Below are 16,839 nucleotides of genomic sequence, written 5' to 3' on the forward strand. Positions count from 1 at the left end.
TCAACAGTCTTTTAAAACTATTCCTAATACAAAAGAGAACAGGGTGCGCGCCCCTGGATGGAACCTGATGGATGAGATAGTGAAGAGCCAAATCAAAACGCACTCACCTATGCGAGTTGTGCGAATGGAGGCACAACACTCAATGCGCTTGATCAGGAATCCTGTAATCGCAGCTGCTGTGGCTCCCAGCGTCCAGACGCAAATATAGATAAAAGGAGATCCAAGAAAGGGAGATGAATCGCGCTGCCACAAGAAGTATACATGGGTAAATTTATTGCACACAAAGGATCCACGCAACGCTTTTCAAAACCGTTCCGGCTTTTTTGTCAGGCGTGGTTACACATTACACAAAATCCAGTGCACCATCACATCAGTATCAAGTATCCTCAGTGCAATTTGAGAAAGGGGATATCCTTCTCTACGGGTGAATCTTTTGCCCTGAGAGAAGTGAACAATTGTTCTTCTACTTATTTGGTCTATCTATTAACATGTACCTGTGGCCTGCAATAAATTGGCCGCACGATTCAAACGCTGAGGGCCCACATGAATAAGCATAGATTTAATATTCATGCAAAATTTATGCAGCATTGCGTGTCCCGGCATATTGCTTTGATGCACGATGGGGTGGCTGAAGGTTTGTCCGTAATAGTGATCGTAACAATCCCAGAAGAAGCCCCTAACAGATTTCAAAGATTAAAAAATAGGGAATCTTTCTGGACATTTAATCTTAACACATTATCCCCGGCAGGTCTGAATGATGTTATTGGAAAAACTGATTTTTAGAACATCGCAATATATGCTCACATTTTATTGTTTTGAGTATCATTATGTGTAATTTTCATGTGTGTGTGTATATATATATATATATATATATAGAGATATGTTTTTGATCTGACATATAATTGTGTCGCCTTAAGTGAAGTTGATACTGATGTGAAGGTGCACTGGATTTTGTGTAATGAGTAACCACGCCTGTCGAAAAAGACGGAACGGCTTTGAAATGCGTTGCGTGGATCCTTTGTGTGCAATAAATTTACCCATATATACTCCTTGTGGCAGCGCGATTCATCTCCCTTTCTTGGATCTCCTTTTATCTTTAAACTATTCCTGTCATATCACAGAAAAAAATAATGTTTATATATGTTACTCACTAGGTCATGCAGATGCTTTACATGCCTTATTCATGTTTCTAGTTACTGAACTTCATTACTCAGGAAGGGGGTGTCCTATGCAAGCACTGAGCCCACCCTCACCATGCATTAACTTCCTCCCTGAGTCTGCTGTACCTCTTCATCTAATCACTGTAGGCTGCAGTCTGAAACAGCAAGAGTGAGCAGAGAGAGGTGCTAGTTCCTCCCCCATTTACTGGACTTTGTCCCAGCCCATGCTTTATCTTTAATAAAAATTATGCTGCAGCCAGACATGCTTATGATGTAAATGGCATGGGGACCCCCAGTGGTCTTTCTTATATATATATATATATATATATATATATATATATATATATATATATACATATATATATATATTTTAAGCTGTGAGAAGTAATATATCTGCATTCATTAAACTAGTTTTCATTTATTTATCTTAATAGGTATATTATATTCTCTTTGCCACTTAAAGATGACATGTAGTTGTAATAAGAAAATCAAGTTCCTATTATCATTTTGTAGCTTAAGATACCATGATTGCAACATTGTTTTATTCATTTGTTACATTTCCCAATCCCCATTCCTAAGTGGGCTTTACCTATTTAGTTGGCTATGTGCACTTTTCCTTAAACAGTCGGATAGAAGGGAATCTCCAAAAGGTTGAGAATGTTAGTTTTAAAGAGGTACTCAGGTGGAAAACATTTTTTTTTTTTTGTTTTCAAATAAACTGGTGCCAGATAGTTATACAGATTTGTAAATTACTTTTATTTAAAAAATATCGTAATCCTTCCATTTCTTATAAGCTGCTTTATGCTCCAGAGAAAGTTGTGTAGTTTGTTTTATTCTGACCAAAGCGCTGCCACCTCTGGCTATGTGATGAACTGTGGAGGTTTACTATGGGGATTTGCTCCTTCTCTGGACAGTTCCTGACACAGACAGAGGTGTCAGCAGAGAGCAGTGTGGTCAGATTGAAAAGAACAACTCAACTTCCTCTGTAGTATATAGCAGCTGTACTGGAAGGGTTAAGATTTTTTTATGGAAGTTATTTACAAATCTGTTTAACTTTCTGGCACCAGTTGATTAAAGAAAAAAAAATCCCCTTAAGTTGGTGCAAATATAAGGCTGAGGGAGCATGAATCAGGCATTCTGGGAGTGTTAGTATGAGAAATAGGTTAGGCTCACATATTATATAAATATAAAAAATATTGAAAATTATTTATAATAATCACGTAACAATTAACATCTTAGGGTGCTGTAGTGAAAAACTGTGACTGCATTGATTAAAAAAAAAAAGTACAGAATTCAAATTAAACAATATACAAAAGAAGACAATTGACTATCACCACCAACTAAGTAATATTTATATTTCAGTGGATAAGAGGATTTTCTTTCAGTATGACAATTACAGTATGTTGAATATCCAATATTTAGTTTTACAATAAAAAATTAAGTGAAGTTATAATACTAATATTTTACTTATTGCCAAAAATTAAGGATAATAAAAATAATTAGGAAAATAATATTTTTTCTGCTCATTGAAAAACTCAATTGTGTCTGGATATAAAGGTATAAAATGTCAATGACAAAGCAGTTAAGGAATTCAGTTAAGGAAATAAGACTCTACTCTCAAACACTTGCTCCAAATAAGATTTTATGCTTAGATTCCTGAAAATGATGCTATAAGCTGAGCTGGTCTTTCACCCATTACCTTGGAACGAATAGAGCAAAAACATTCATGTTCCTACAAAGTAAGATTTTTTGTTTCCTCTAAAAAGTGAAAATAAGGAACAGAAACATAGATGAACATTTGATACATTACACCTTTGTCACGATGCCGGCTGGCAGGAGGTGGATCCTCTGTGCCAGAGAGGGATGGCGAGGACCGTGCTAGTGGACCGGTTCTAAGACACTACTGGTTTTCACCAGAGCCCGCCGCAAAGCGGGATGGTCTTGCTGCGGCGGTAGTGACCAGGTCGTATCCACTAGCAACGGCACCTCTCTGGCTGCTGAAGATAGGCGAGGTACAAGGGAGTAGGCAGAAGCAAAGTCGGACGTAGCAGAAGGTCGGGGGCAGGCGGCAAGGTTCGTAGTCAGGGGAGATAGCAATAGTTCTGGTACACAGGGTATAAACACACAAAGAACGCTTTCACTGGCACTAAGGCAACAAGATCCGGCAAGGGAGTGCAAGGGAGGAGACTAGATATAAGCAGGGAACAGGTGGGAACCAATTAAGCTAATTGGGCCAGGCACCAATCATTGGTGCACTGGCCCTTTAAGTCTCAGGGAGCTGGCGCGCGCGCGCCCTAGAGAGCGGAGCCGCGCGCGCCAGCACATGACCGCAGGAGACGGGAACGGGTAAGTGACCTGGGATGCGACTCGCAAGCGGGCGCGTCCCGCTGTGCGAATCGCATCCCCAACGGCCATGGCAGAGCAGCGCTCCCGGTCAGCGCTGACCGGGGAGCTGCAGGGAGAAGGACGCCGTGAGCGCTCCGGGGAGGAGCGGGGACCCGGAGCGCTAGGCGTAACAGTACCCCCCCCCTTAGGTCTCCCCTTCTCTTTATCGGGTAACTGCCTCCCCTGGGATGAGGACACCGGGAAAGGATGGAGGGATTCCTCAACGGCAGGCAGAACCGCAGGAGTAGGAATGGGGAGAGAGGGCAGAGGGCGGGACCTGGCACGGGGCAGTGTGACACCAGGACGAGGGCCATGAGGGGACACAGAAGCTTGCCTGATGGAACTGGGAGGGGGGGAGGGGCATTTCCTGTGGCAGGCAGAGTCCTTAATGACCTTAGGGGGACCAGATACAGGAGGAACCACAGAGTTACGGCAAGGGTTACTGGGAACCGGTTTTAGACAGTTCTTGGAACAAGAGGACCCCCAACTCTTGATCTCCCCAGTGGACCAATCCAGGGTTGGGGAATGAAGTTGAAGCCAGGGAAGTCCAAGGAGAATTTCCGAGGTGCAATTGGGGAGGACCAAAAGTTCAATCCTCTCGTGGTGAGATCCGATGCTCATAAGAAGGGGCTCCGTGCGGAAACGTATGGTACAGTCCACCCTGGCTCCGTTGACCGCGGAAATGTGGAGTGGCTTGACAAGACGGGTCACCGGAATCCGGAATTTATTCACAAAGGAGTCCCGAACAAAATTCCCAGAAGCTCCAGAGTCCAGGCAGGCCACGGCTGAGAGGGGAGAGCTGGCTGAAGTGGAAATCCGAACAGGTACCGTGAGACGTGGAGAAGCCGACTTGGCATCAAGAGACGCCACACCCACGAGAGCTGAGTGCGAGCGTGCGTTTCCCAGACGTGGAGGACGGATTGGGCAATCCACCAGAAAATGTTCAGTACTGGCACAGTACAAACAAAGATTCTCTTCCTTACGGCGATTCCTCTCTTCCAGGGTCAGGCGAGACCGATCCACTTGCATGGCCTCCTCGGCGGGAGGCCTAGGCGCAGATTGCAGTGGAGACTGTGGGAGAGGTGTCCAGAGATCTAAGTCCTTTTCCTGGCGGAGCTCTTGATGCCTCTCAGAAAAACGCATGTCAATGCGAGTGGCTAGATGAATGAGTTCATGCAGGTTAGCAGGAGTCTCTCGTGCGGCCAGAACATCCTTAATGTTGCTGGATAGGCCTTTTTTAAAGGTCGCGCAGAGAGCCTCATTATTCCAGGATAGTTCAGAAGCAAGAGTACGGAATTGTATGGCGTACTCGCCAACGGAGGAATTACCCTGGACCAGGTTCAGCAGGGCAGTCTCAGCAGAAGAGGCTCGGGCAGGTTCCTCAAAGACACTTCGAATTTCCGAGAAGAAGGAGTGTACAGAGGCAGTGACAGGGTCATCGCGGTCCCAGAGCGGTGTGGCCCATGACAGGGCTTTTCCAGACAGAAGGCTGACTACGAAAGCCACCTTAGACCTTTCAGTAGGAAACTGATCCGACATCATCTCCAGATGCAGGGAACATTGGGAAAGGAAGCCACGGCAAAACTTAGAGTCCCCATTAAATTTGTCCGGCAAAGACAGGCGGAGGCTAGGAGTGGCCACTCGCTGCGGAAGGGGTGCAGGAGCTGGCGGAGGAGATGGTTGCTGCTGCTGTAGCTGAGACTGAATCTGCTGTAGCTGCGACTGGAGTTGCTGAGTCATGGTGGTCAAGTACGACAGCTGGTGATCTTGTTGGGCAATTTGTCGGGCTTGCTGGGCGACCAGTGTGGGGAGGTCGGCGACAACAGGCAGAGGAACTTCAGCGGGATCCATGGCCGGATCTACTGTCACGATGCCGGCTGGCAGGAGGTGGATCCTCTGTGCCAGAGAGGGATGGCGAGGACCGTGCTAGTGGACCGGTTCTAAGACACTACTGGTTTTCACCAGAGCCCGCCGCAAAGCGGGATGGTCTTGCTGCGGCGGTAGTGACCAGGTCGTATCCACTAGCAACGGCACCTCTCTGGCTGCTGAAGATAGGCGAGGTACAAGGGAGTAGGCAGAAGCAAAGTCGGACGTAGCAGAAGGTCGGGGGCAGGCGGCAAGGTTCGTAGTCAGGGGAGATAGCAATAGTTCTGGTACACAGGGTATAAACACACAAAGAACGCTTTCACTGGCACTAAGGCAACAAGATCCGGCAAGGGAGTGCAAGGGAGGAGACTAGATATAAGCAGGGAACAGGTGGGAACCAATTAAGCTAATTGGGCCAGGCACCAATCATTGGTGCACTGGCCCTTTAAGTCTCAGGGAGCTGGCGCGCGCGCGCCCTAGAGAGCGGAGCCGCGCGCGCCAGCACATGACCGCAGGAGACGGGAACGGGTAAGTGACCTGGGATGCGACTCGCAAGCGGGCGCGTCCCGCTGTGCGAATCGCATCCCCAACGGCCATGGCAGAGCAGCGCTCCCGGTCAGCGCTGACCGGGGAGCTGCAGGGAGAAGGACGCCGTGAGCGCTCCGGGGAGGAGCGGGGACCCGGAGCGCTAGGCGTAACAACCTTTTACACAGATGTTTAAAGAGTTGCCAAATAAAAGTTACTTATATGTCAATTCATGTGAGTGTTACTAAAAAAATAAAAAATAAAAATAGGATTACAAAAGTTTGATATTACTTTGTAGACTGTTTCCTATGGGTCAGAGAAAGAGGCTCATTTGTAACCATGGCATTTGTGTTCAGCATGTACCCTAACTAATAACCAGTGAGGTATCTGCCAGTGGTTCTTCTATGAAAATTGTGTAGAGGCCAAAATAATACTAAAATCTGTATTTATATAGCACTAACATATTTCCAACATATTCCAGTGTTTTTCTATTGGAGATGAAACAAACAAGTAATATGAAACATAATCAGAATAAATGGACAACATTTTCACAAAAGAAGAGTGATTCTTGTCGATAAAATTTTAAAGTCTAAATAGAGTGACACAATGGCTTTCATTCAAGAGTGGAGTGAAGTTTTATTTGTGTTTATTTTCTTCCTGACAGGTATTTTTCCATAGAATTTACTAGCTTGATGCTTTTCCCTACATTCTGTTTTCTTTACATCTGCTCTGAGCTGTTGGGTTTTCCAGAGCTCAAATTTACCACATTTTATGTAGGAACAATAGCAAATTTGATGAGATTTTTCAAAACTGTTGGTATCCGCTCTTTTCCTGGGGTCACACCCCTTTCCCTGATGGCCATACCCATTTTTCAGTAAAGTGGAGAGTTGGTCTGGGTTTTTGCTTATTAGCTAATTGTTGTGCGACACAACATTCAACACAATTTGTACACAAAACAAGAAAAAAAAACATTCAGATTACCTTTCGTAAATGAGGGCCAATATCTACATGGTGCAAATTTAGTCCAGAAGACCAGGTCCTTGTGTTGACAAGGGGCCAGTGTCCCTGTGAGCTTTAGATAATTAGATAAAAATTAAAACATGTGTTTTCAAAACCCACTTACTTTTCTTTTAGTTTTAATGGTCCAAGGCAGATGAGCTTCCCGAAAGAGTGCAAGATTGATGTGAAAAGAGTGAGAGGCTGTAAGAAGAGAGGATGAGCATTGTGGATTATCGGCTGAACAAAGAGCATGACTGGGTTGTTAAACTGAGATCAGAACAGAAAGATATGACATTAGGGATGAGGTTGGTATCACAAATCAGCAAATTTCCTGAAATTCATTTTAGGTCTAATTTAATTGAATAAGCTGTAGGATTTGGAGGTAGATTTGTATCTGGCCAAGATTGCACTGAAAAGTTATGTACTGTATGACACTTTGAGATCACCTTAGACTGTATCCTTTCAAGCTTTTAATAAAAAGACAGAATTTGTAATTTTAAAGTGACAGCAACATACGTGATGATGGGTAAGCGATGGTAGCCAGTGGTAACAAGCAGCCTGTTTAACCCCTTAACGACAATGGATGTAAATGTACGTCATAGTGTGGTGGTACTTAGCGCACCATGACATACATTTACACTTCGCCATGACCGGAAGCATCGGCAGGTCCTGGCTGCTATCTGTGATCACGAAGATGTCATCCATTAACCACTCAGATGCCGTGATCAATAAAGATCACGACATCTGCGGAAGTGCGGTACTGCCACGGGGATCCGATCATCCAGCATTGTGGCCGAATGTCCCCTTACCTGCCTCCAACTGTCTCCTGGGGTCTTCTGCTCTGGTCTGAGTTCAAGCAGACCAGAGCAGAAGATCGCTGATAACACTGATCAGTGCTATGCCCTATGTATAGCACTGAACAGTATTAGCAATCAAATGATCGCTATAAATAGTCCCCCATGGGGACTTTTAATGTGTAAAAATAAAAGTGAAAAAAAGTTACAAAAAGGTAAAAAAAAATTGAAAAATGCATAAAAGTCTGAACTATCAAAATATATATATATATATATAAATATATATATATATTTTCAAATCAGTTTTTATTGGGTTTTCATTATCCAACAATTACAAAAAGGCAGACAGAAGCTTAAAACGGCAGCCCAAGGACATAACAAACAAAAACATAATAACAGAATGAGCAGTAAAGCAGTACATTCTGTATCTAAGTACAGAACGATAACAGATTTACGTGAAAATTCACAAATACATATTAAACTCAAAGGGAAAGGAAGGGAAAGGGTGGGAGAAGGGTTAGTGGGAAAGGCGGGGGAGGGGATCAGCCATCAATGTATGATTACGATGGGAGGATCAGTACAATCTTAAAGGAGTAATAATCTAACTAAGATTATGACGTTCATTATATTCAGAGGTCAACCAGAGTGTCCACACCTTAAGAAATTTATCATGTGTTCTTTGCGATCTATGACTTAACTCCTCGAATCGACAAATCTGATGTACCTTCATTTGCAACCAGTGTAATGGAATTAAGGCCTTAGCTGCCATCAGTAAGTGGGTGACGATGGACTGTTTTCCCGGTACATATCCCAGAGATGGCATATTCAAGAGGACCGCAGCAGGAGATAGAGATATTTTAGCTCCTACAACGGTGTCAATTGCTCTGTTCACAGCTTTCCAATATTCCGATATTACCGGGCAAGTCCACCAGATATGTGCATGGGAGCCTACATGTGAATGACATCTCCAGCATAGGTTGGAATCAGATAGTTTATGTGTGTACATAAATTCTGGCGTCTTGTACCATCTAGATACTACTTTATAGTTAGATTCTTGGAGACGGACACAGCGGGAGAACCCATGAGAGTGTCGTAGTATTTTAGTTACATCCTCCTCCAACAATTTCAGGCCCAATTCTTTTTCCCAAGAGGTGACAAAGTGAGGGACTGAAGTTTGAACAGCTGACAAAACCTGTTGGAGGCATAGTGAAATACGGCGCTGTGTCTGCAGAGGGTTGAGAACCAATTCCTCAAACCTAGAGGTTTTCCTCAGCGGACCATATTTTTTCAGAAAATTAGAACAACAACTAACAAAATGATCAATGTGCAGAAAAGTGTACCGTTGAGTGGGTATGAGGGATCGTAAGGTTTCAGGTGTAGGCGCCACTCCATCCCGTAATAGGTGTAATATTCTGATATATAAGTTTATCCCACATTGGTGCAAAGGTGGCAGAGTATCTTCCCACAGCCACAGGTATTAAACTTACAGGCAAGAGAGGTGACACAGGGGGAGCAAGTGAAGGAGAGAGATCAGACCAAGTAGAAAGAATTCCAAGACAGAGGAGGTGCGGAGAGTCCAGTTGAAATCTAACTTTTGGAGGGAACCATAAATCTTGTAAAAGACTCGTGGAGTGCACTCCCCTAGTGAGATGTGGAGAGTCATCTGAGCGAGTCATTGGCGATGGAGCCACCAGGTCCATCCACTTTTGCAACGGAACTGCCTTTGATGAGTAACCTATGTGCTAGACACGGCCTGGTCTTTTTCCATATAAGCTTGGAGAATAGCGATTTAATATGTTTAAAAAAGAAAGTAGGTAATGCTATAGGAAGCATCCTCAATATATAGAGAACCTTGGGCAGGATGTAACAAGATATGATATTTTTCCGACCACACCACGAAAGCACCGGAAGGTCATATTCCTTAAGTAACTTATCTATCTCCTTTAATAGTGGTTTATAGTTCAGATTATATATTTCAGGAATGACTTTAGGTATATGCACTCCTAGATATTTCAACGAGGTAGATGACCACGGAAAAGACGTTTCTTGTGAAATCCTCTTCGCTAAGGCCAGGGGCATTGAAATACCTAACAACTCCGATTTTGTTATATTAACCTTAAAGTTAGAGATAATACTATAAGAGTCCAACAGATGAGCCAGGCAGGGCAGCCCCTCCATGGGATCACGGAGAAGAAAAAGTAGGTCATCAGCAAATGCAAATACCTTTAATTCACCACTTTGGAGACTCATACCCCTGATCTCCTGCGCTTGGCGTATTTTTTGCAATAATGCTTCTATCACCAAAACGAAGAGAGTCGGAGACAAAGGGCAGCCCTGCCTGGTCCCATTGCTGATTGTGAAAGGGGGAGAGATGACTTCATTGACTAGCAATAAAGCCGTGGAACAGGAGTACAGGGAGAAGATGGCATCCACAAAACCAGGTGGGATCTGGAACTTCAGCAGTACTGTTTTCATGAAATGCCAACTGACCCTATCAAATGCCTTCTCGGCGTCTATACCGAGAAGGACTAAGGGAGTTTTACACGAGTTAGCTTCCTGGATACACTGAAGTAATCTCCATGTGTTCGTCCGCCCCTCTCTGCCAGGGACAAACCCAGACTGCTCACTCCCCACTAGTTGAGGCAATAATTTCTTTAGCCGTAGGGACAGTAATATCGCCCAAATTTTTAAATCAAGATTTAGGAGAGAAATCGGCTATAACTGCTGCAAGCAGCCGGGTCTTTCCCTTCTTTCATTAACAAAGTGATGTGAGCTTCCTGGGTCTGCCTCGGCAGGCGCTCTCCCTTGAAAAGTGAGCTACACATCTCCGTGAGGTGAGGAACTAAAGTGTCACAAAATATCTTATAATAGGAGAGGGGGAGACCATCAGGTCCCGGGCTCTTCCCTGGGGGAAAGGAGGAGATCACTCTCTTCACCTCTTCCACATTGACAAGGGATAGAAGGTCTTGAGCCATATGGGGTATAAGAGGGGAAAATAAGTGGGGGAGAGTGCGAATAGGTGAGTTGGAAAATATAAAAGAGGAATAGACAATAGAAGCATTGAAAGAGTGAAAATGTACAAACCCCAGTAAGGAATAGTAGTAATGGGGAGTTAAACAGTAATGAGACTTATTCTCAAAGGGGAGGGGGGGAAACAATCAGATGGTGGCGATAGGCATGAAAGAGTACCAGAGCACCCACTCGCCACTTCCAGAACCTTCACGGTTAACCGCAAAAGCTCAGGATAACATAGGAAGAAAAGAATGCTCCTCACACCCACTAAAGAAAGACCCAGCATCCATGCGAAATTTGCAATCTAAGTATTAGTGTGTTACCCTGTACTGTAACTATGGATATACTAAGTCAGGTTCAGACAGTAATTTAGATAATGATACTATAACACACAGCAATGCAATTAACACACAGTACATAACCAAGACCATGGCTTAAACTAGGCGAGAACAATAAAGTTCCTGACTGTGAACCTGTCAGTACAAACCAGCACCCGGGGTCCAGGCGCGAGACTCACTATAGTCCACGAACACAGCAAGCCGACAACAAGTCCATCATTCTCTCATCGGGAGGGGTCCTTCATCGGGTTCTTTTTCACCTTGCTACCGGATTTTTGCTTGGAGATCTGTGGAAGTGGCGGCAAGGCAGGCAGATCAGCTATAGGGAGCCACGTAGGTATAGCAACTGGAGTCATGTCCAAGGCTGACGTAACAGCGCCCAAATCATCTGGAGAACGTACAACCAGTCTCTTGCCATTCGCATTAATGGACAATCCAAAAGGAAAAAGCCAGGCATATGTGTAATTTGCTTCTCTCCGCTTAGCCAGGGTAGTAGGGGAGATGTCCTGGAAAACAGCTATTTTGTCTTCTACCAGCAGTAGAGGCTTGGTATCTCGAGTAGCCCGCAACACAGCCTCAGTGACCACATAGGATAGTAAGCCACAAATAATGTCCCTTGGAGGTTCCATAGGACGGGGTTTAGGGCGCAGCGCCCTATGTATGCGTTCAATGGTTATCCGCGCCGCCCTTTCTGGACCCAGAAGATTTGTAAAAAAGTCCATTGCCATCTTGCGCAGGGAGTCAGGTGCCCAAGCTTCAGGTACCCCCTTGAACCTTATATTTTTTCTGCGGCTGCTCTTTTCTTGGTCCTCAATTAAAGACAGGGCATTATTCACATGAGACACCAATTTATGTTGCCACTATCTCAGCATGCTCCACCATTCCAGAGCACACCGTTTCCAGTGCCTCTGTCCGGTATCCTATAGCGTGTACTTCAGACTTGATTTCAGTCAGGTCTGCAATAACCGGTTTCAAAGCCTCCGCTAATGCTTTTTTCATAAAGGTTTTTAGGAAATGCTGAGTGACCACTGCCGGGGACACACTTTCCTCCTCACCTTCAAAGTCAGTGGCGTCCTCGTAAGCATGTTGCTGAGAAGCTGCGGGCGCCATCTTAGCTGGTCTTGCTGGGGAGGCCGTGCTCTTCTATTTCAGGAATTTAGCCATATCCGCCTGGGTCTTCCCGGGTCCCAGTGATTCCACAGGGTCGGGGTAGTATCCCCTTCTGACTTTACCCATTTTGTAGCTTAAGAAAAGGCAGTAATAGGTGCTAGGAGCGCGCCGAGGTGGAGATCAGCAGGCTCACACAACCATCTCAGTCTGCGGTTAGGCTCCGCCCTCCAAAATATATTGTTAATTATCCCGAATGGTGAACGGCGTAAACGTAAAAAAATAATCCAAAATTGCTGCTTTTTATACAAAAAAATTATAAAAAATTTATAAAAAGTAAAATATAAGCAAAAGCGGTACTGATAAAAACGATCACGACACAAGAAATGAGCCCTCATACTGCCCTGTATACGGAATAATCAGAACGTTATAGGTGGTCAAAAATAGGGCAATTTCAAACATACAAATTTTTTTAAATAGTTTGAGATTTTTTTTTAAGCGGTACAAAAAGGCATATAACATGGGTATCATTTTAATCGTATTGATCCACAGAATAAAGGAGACATGTAATTTTTACCATAAAGTGTACAGCGTGAAAACAAAACCTTCCAAAATTTGCTAAATTGCGATTTTCTTTTCAATTTTTCCACATAAATAATATTTTTTTTTGGTTGTGCCGTACATTTTATGGTAAAATAAGTGATTTCATTACAAAGTAAAATTGGTGACGCAAAAAAAAAAAAGTCCTCATATGAGTCTGTGGATGGAAATATATAAGAGTTATGATTTTAGAAGGTGAGGAGGAAAAAACTTAAATACAAAAATAACATTGGCCTGGTCCTTGAGGGGTTAACAACAAACTGCGATTGTGTTAAGCTTTTTCAAATTAAGGTTTCAAAGATTAATTACTTCAAAATAATAATTAAAAAAAATCCCCTTTTTTTGGGGAAGCTGCCTACTGTTGTTTATACTGTATAACAAAAGCAATGGCTTTTTCACAAGCGGTCAAAAAAATGATCCCTTTTAGGACTAGGTGTCTGCTGGTATTTATTCACTCATAGTGTTATTGCCAGAATCAATCTATACATATATATATATATATATATATATATATATATATATATATATATAGTTACTTCAAAGGAATCGCAGCACACCCAAACAGCATGCGGTGCAAAAAACTGAGCTTTATTGGCCAATGTAGTGCGACGTTTCGATGGTATCAGATCATCTTTATCAAGCATAGTATACAAGTGAGTCAGTTCACATTATATAGGGTGCAACAAATTAACAGATAATTGTCCAATTGTGTACATATACAGTTATAAAAACAAGTGTATACAATACAAAATTAGAAAAACATAGAGTGAAAATATAGTGCATCGGGTCCAAATGTGCAATAGATCATAATATACAGTGGGTTAAAACATTACAGTGCCAGCTGTGTTAGTGTCAAGTCTAATTAAAAACAAAGTTGTCAAGGGAACAAGTCTACGCTCACCTATATTGTGCTGTGCGCCATTGCGGCATTCACTTCCGAGTCTGGAATCATGTGATCTATCCCGGGGTATGTTGGGAGTCACGTGAGCGGCGCGACATGCTCGCACATGCGCGGCGGTCACTGTGATGTCAAAACAGACATCAGACTAAACCCAGGCAAACCCGGGAGTGTGCATGTCCGTATTTGATGCTGAGCATTAGATGTGTGAATGAGTACCAATGTGTTAATATTAAACACTAAGTGTGTGAATGAGTACCAAAGTGTAAATATGAAACATATATAGAGCGTATGTGGTGGTGTAAATAGATGGGGTTATGTAATATAGATTATATATTAAGGCAAAAGAAGAATAGAGAAAGAGTGTGTGTGTAGAAATGAAAAACGCAATGTGTGAACAAAGGCATAATTAATGAAATTATAAAGTCCGGTCAGAATGTGTATATAGATAAGAAAAAAGAATATGCAATAGAAATAGTATATAACCAGTGTGTTTTTATTAAGTGAATATATAACAGACAACCGTGTAAACCATTTTCTTGGTAATCTCCCACGTGTGTGTAAAAAGTACACCAACGTGGAAAGGGAACCAAGAAACATGGACAAAAAGTAGCATATGTGCTCCATGTTCCAATGAAAAATTAAATAAATGTAAATGATAACAGAAATACATTACAGTAATTCATTATATTCAACACATGGGTATATATATCTTTATCAAAGGTGAGTGTTGCAGATCTGTTCCCTTGACAATTGATGCTTCCATAGAAATAGAAAAATTCTGAGAACTTCAAGTTCTTATAAAAAGGAGAGAAGTCCACGTAAGTAATATTTCATGCAAACTTATACATAAAAAGCTTATATCAGTTAAGCATTGTAAATGGAACTGGTTACATTAAAGTCGACATTAAGACCTCGAGGTCGGAGGGTATCCAGGTCATGGTTCCAATATAATTCCCTCAGCTTGAGACAGCTAATTCTATCCCCACCCTTCTTTCGTATAGATACATGGTCAATCAGAGTAGAACGCAACTCGTGTTCCGCATGCCCAGCCTCTATAAAATGTTTAGAAACTGGTAGATCAAGTCTACCTTTCCTGATAGAATATCTATGTTGATTTAGGCGTGTGCGGAAGTAGAGTATCGTCTCCCCAATGTACAAAAGATGGCATGGACATGTTAAGGCATAGATAACAAAATCTGATTTACACATGAAATTATATTTTAACCTATATTCTCGAAGTGTACCCGGGTGTTTAAATACTCCTCCCTTGTCCATTCGAGGACAGTTAATACATGAGTCACAAGGATACGAGCCTTTCCTGTTCACTGTTAAGTATTTTTGTCTATCACCAAGGTCAGGGGACACGTCCATTTGCACCAACCTGTCCCTGAGACTTGGAGGTTTTCTGTATGACATTAAAGGGGGTGTCTGAAATTCTGGAATGTCTGAATGACATTCTCTCAGAACGGACCAATGTTTATTTATACTTCTCGCTATTTTATCTGACTTTTGGTTATAGGTGGATACAAACGCAATTCTAGATAAGGTATTTGACTTTTTCTGGCTATTAAGTAGGATTGTTCTGTACATGTTTAATATCCTCCTTTTACTTGCCTGTAATAGACCCTGTGGGTATCCACGTCAGGTGAAATTCTCTATCATACGATCAAGGGCTGGCTAAACACTGTCCTCCATCCCCACCACACAGCGAACCCTCATCATCTGACTTGATGGGAGGGATCTAACCATGGGGCGGGGATGGTGACTGTCATATCTGAGTACCGCGCTACTGTCTGTAGGTTTTACATACAGATCTGTTGTAAGGCGATCCCCGCTCACATAAACCATTGTGTCCAAAAATTGTACTGATACAGAAGACGAGGTTAAAGTAAATCGTATGTGGTCATCAACCTGATTAAGAAAATGAAAAAAAGTCTTGTTATTGTATCTCAGAACCTTTCCAAATCAAAAAAATTTCATCGATATAGCGCCACCACCCCAACACATGGCTGAAGTGGTGGCTGCTATATACAGACGCTACTTCCAGGGCCGCCATGAACACATTGGTGTACGTCGGCACCACGTTTATGCCCATGGCGGTCCCGGATAGCTGTAAGTAAAATTTGTCATTAAATAAAAAATATTTCTGTCTCAGTACAATTTCCAATAGGGAAATAATAAAAGTACATTTGGTTGTAGAAAAATCTGGCTCAATGGCTTTACGTACCGCACTCAGACCAGCCTCATGCGGTATGCAACGAAGGTGTTTTCAGGGACTCTGATTAATTCAATGTGATTAATAAAATCAGCTGTATCTCTGATGTACGATTTGGAATTGACCGCATAGGGTCTTAAGAAAGTATCCAGAAAAATGGAAATTTGGCTAGTGATTGAACCCCTCCTGGAGACAATAGGTCTCCCGGGAGGGTCAACCAAAGACTTATGAATTTTCGGTAAGATGTACAAAAAAGGTGTTGTCGGGTATGGTACTGTTAAGAAATCATATAGGGTTTTATCGATCAGATTCTCTGACAAAGCCTTGTTCAGGCAATCACCAATCTTTCGTGCAATATCACATTTTGGATCAAATTTCAGTTGTTTATAGGCAGTTGGATCAGATAATTGTCTATACACCTCTTGTAAATATTTTGTTCGGTCCATGGACAAGTTGGTTTAATTCAAATTTTTATTGTTTAGACAAACGTATAGGTGTATGGTCTTCTAGACGTAATTTCATCATATAATTTTTGATCAAGGTACAGAAAGTGTTGATTGCGCTGGAGGTGTTGGGTGGGCTAAAGCTGCTGGGCACCTTGAGGCCCAATTCTGCAGCTCTAAAACCATCTCCCTCACCCCCAGCAGAATCAATAGCCGGTGTGGGCTGTGACATTGTCTTGCTAGCAAACCAGGTTTTCAACCTAAGTTTCCTAAAGAATTGGTTAAAGTCTAATTCAAATTGAAACCAGTCTGGATAGAATGTTGGACAGAAACTAAGTCCCTTGGCCAGGAGTTCTCTCTGTGTGTCAGACAATTCAATGGATGAAATATTTACCACCTCTTTTTGATCCGAGTCTGTGGTCCCTTGGGGGCGCGAGGCTTGGTTTTTGCTACTCCACCAATGGCGCCGGCCTCCTCTTCATGTGGATTATCGT

The sequence above is a fragment of the Hyla sarda genome, chromosome 3 (assembly GCF_029499605.1).
Source record: "Hyla sarda isolate aHylSar1 chromosome 3, aHylSar1.hap1, whole genome shotgun sequence".
Taxonomy (NCBI): Eukaryota; Metazoa; Chordata; class Amphibia; order Anura; family Hylidae; genus Hyla; species Hyla sarda.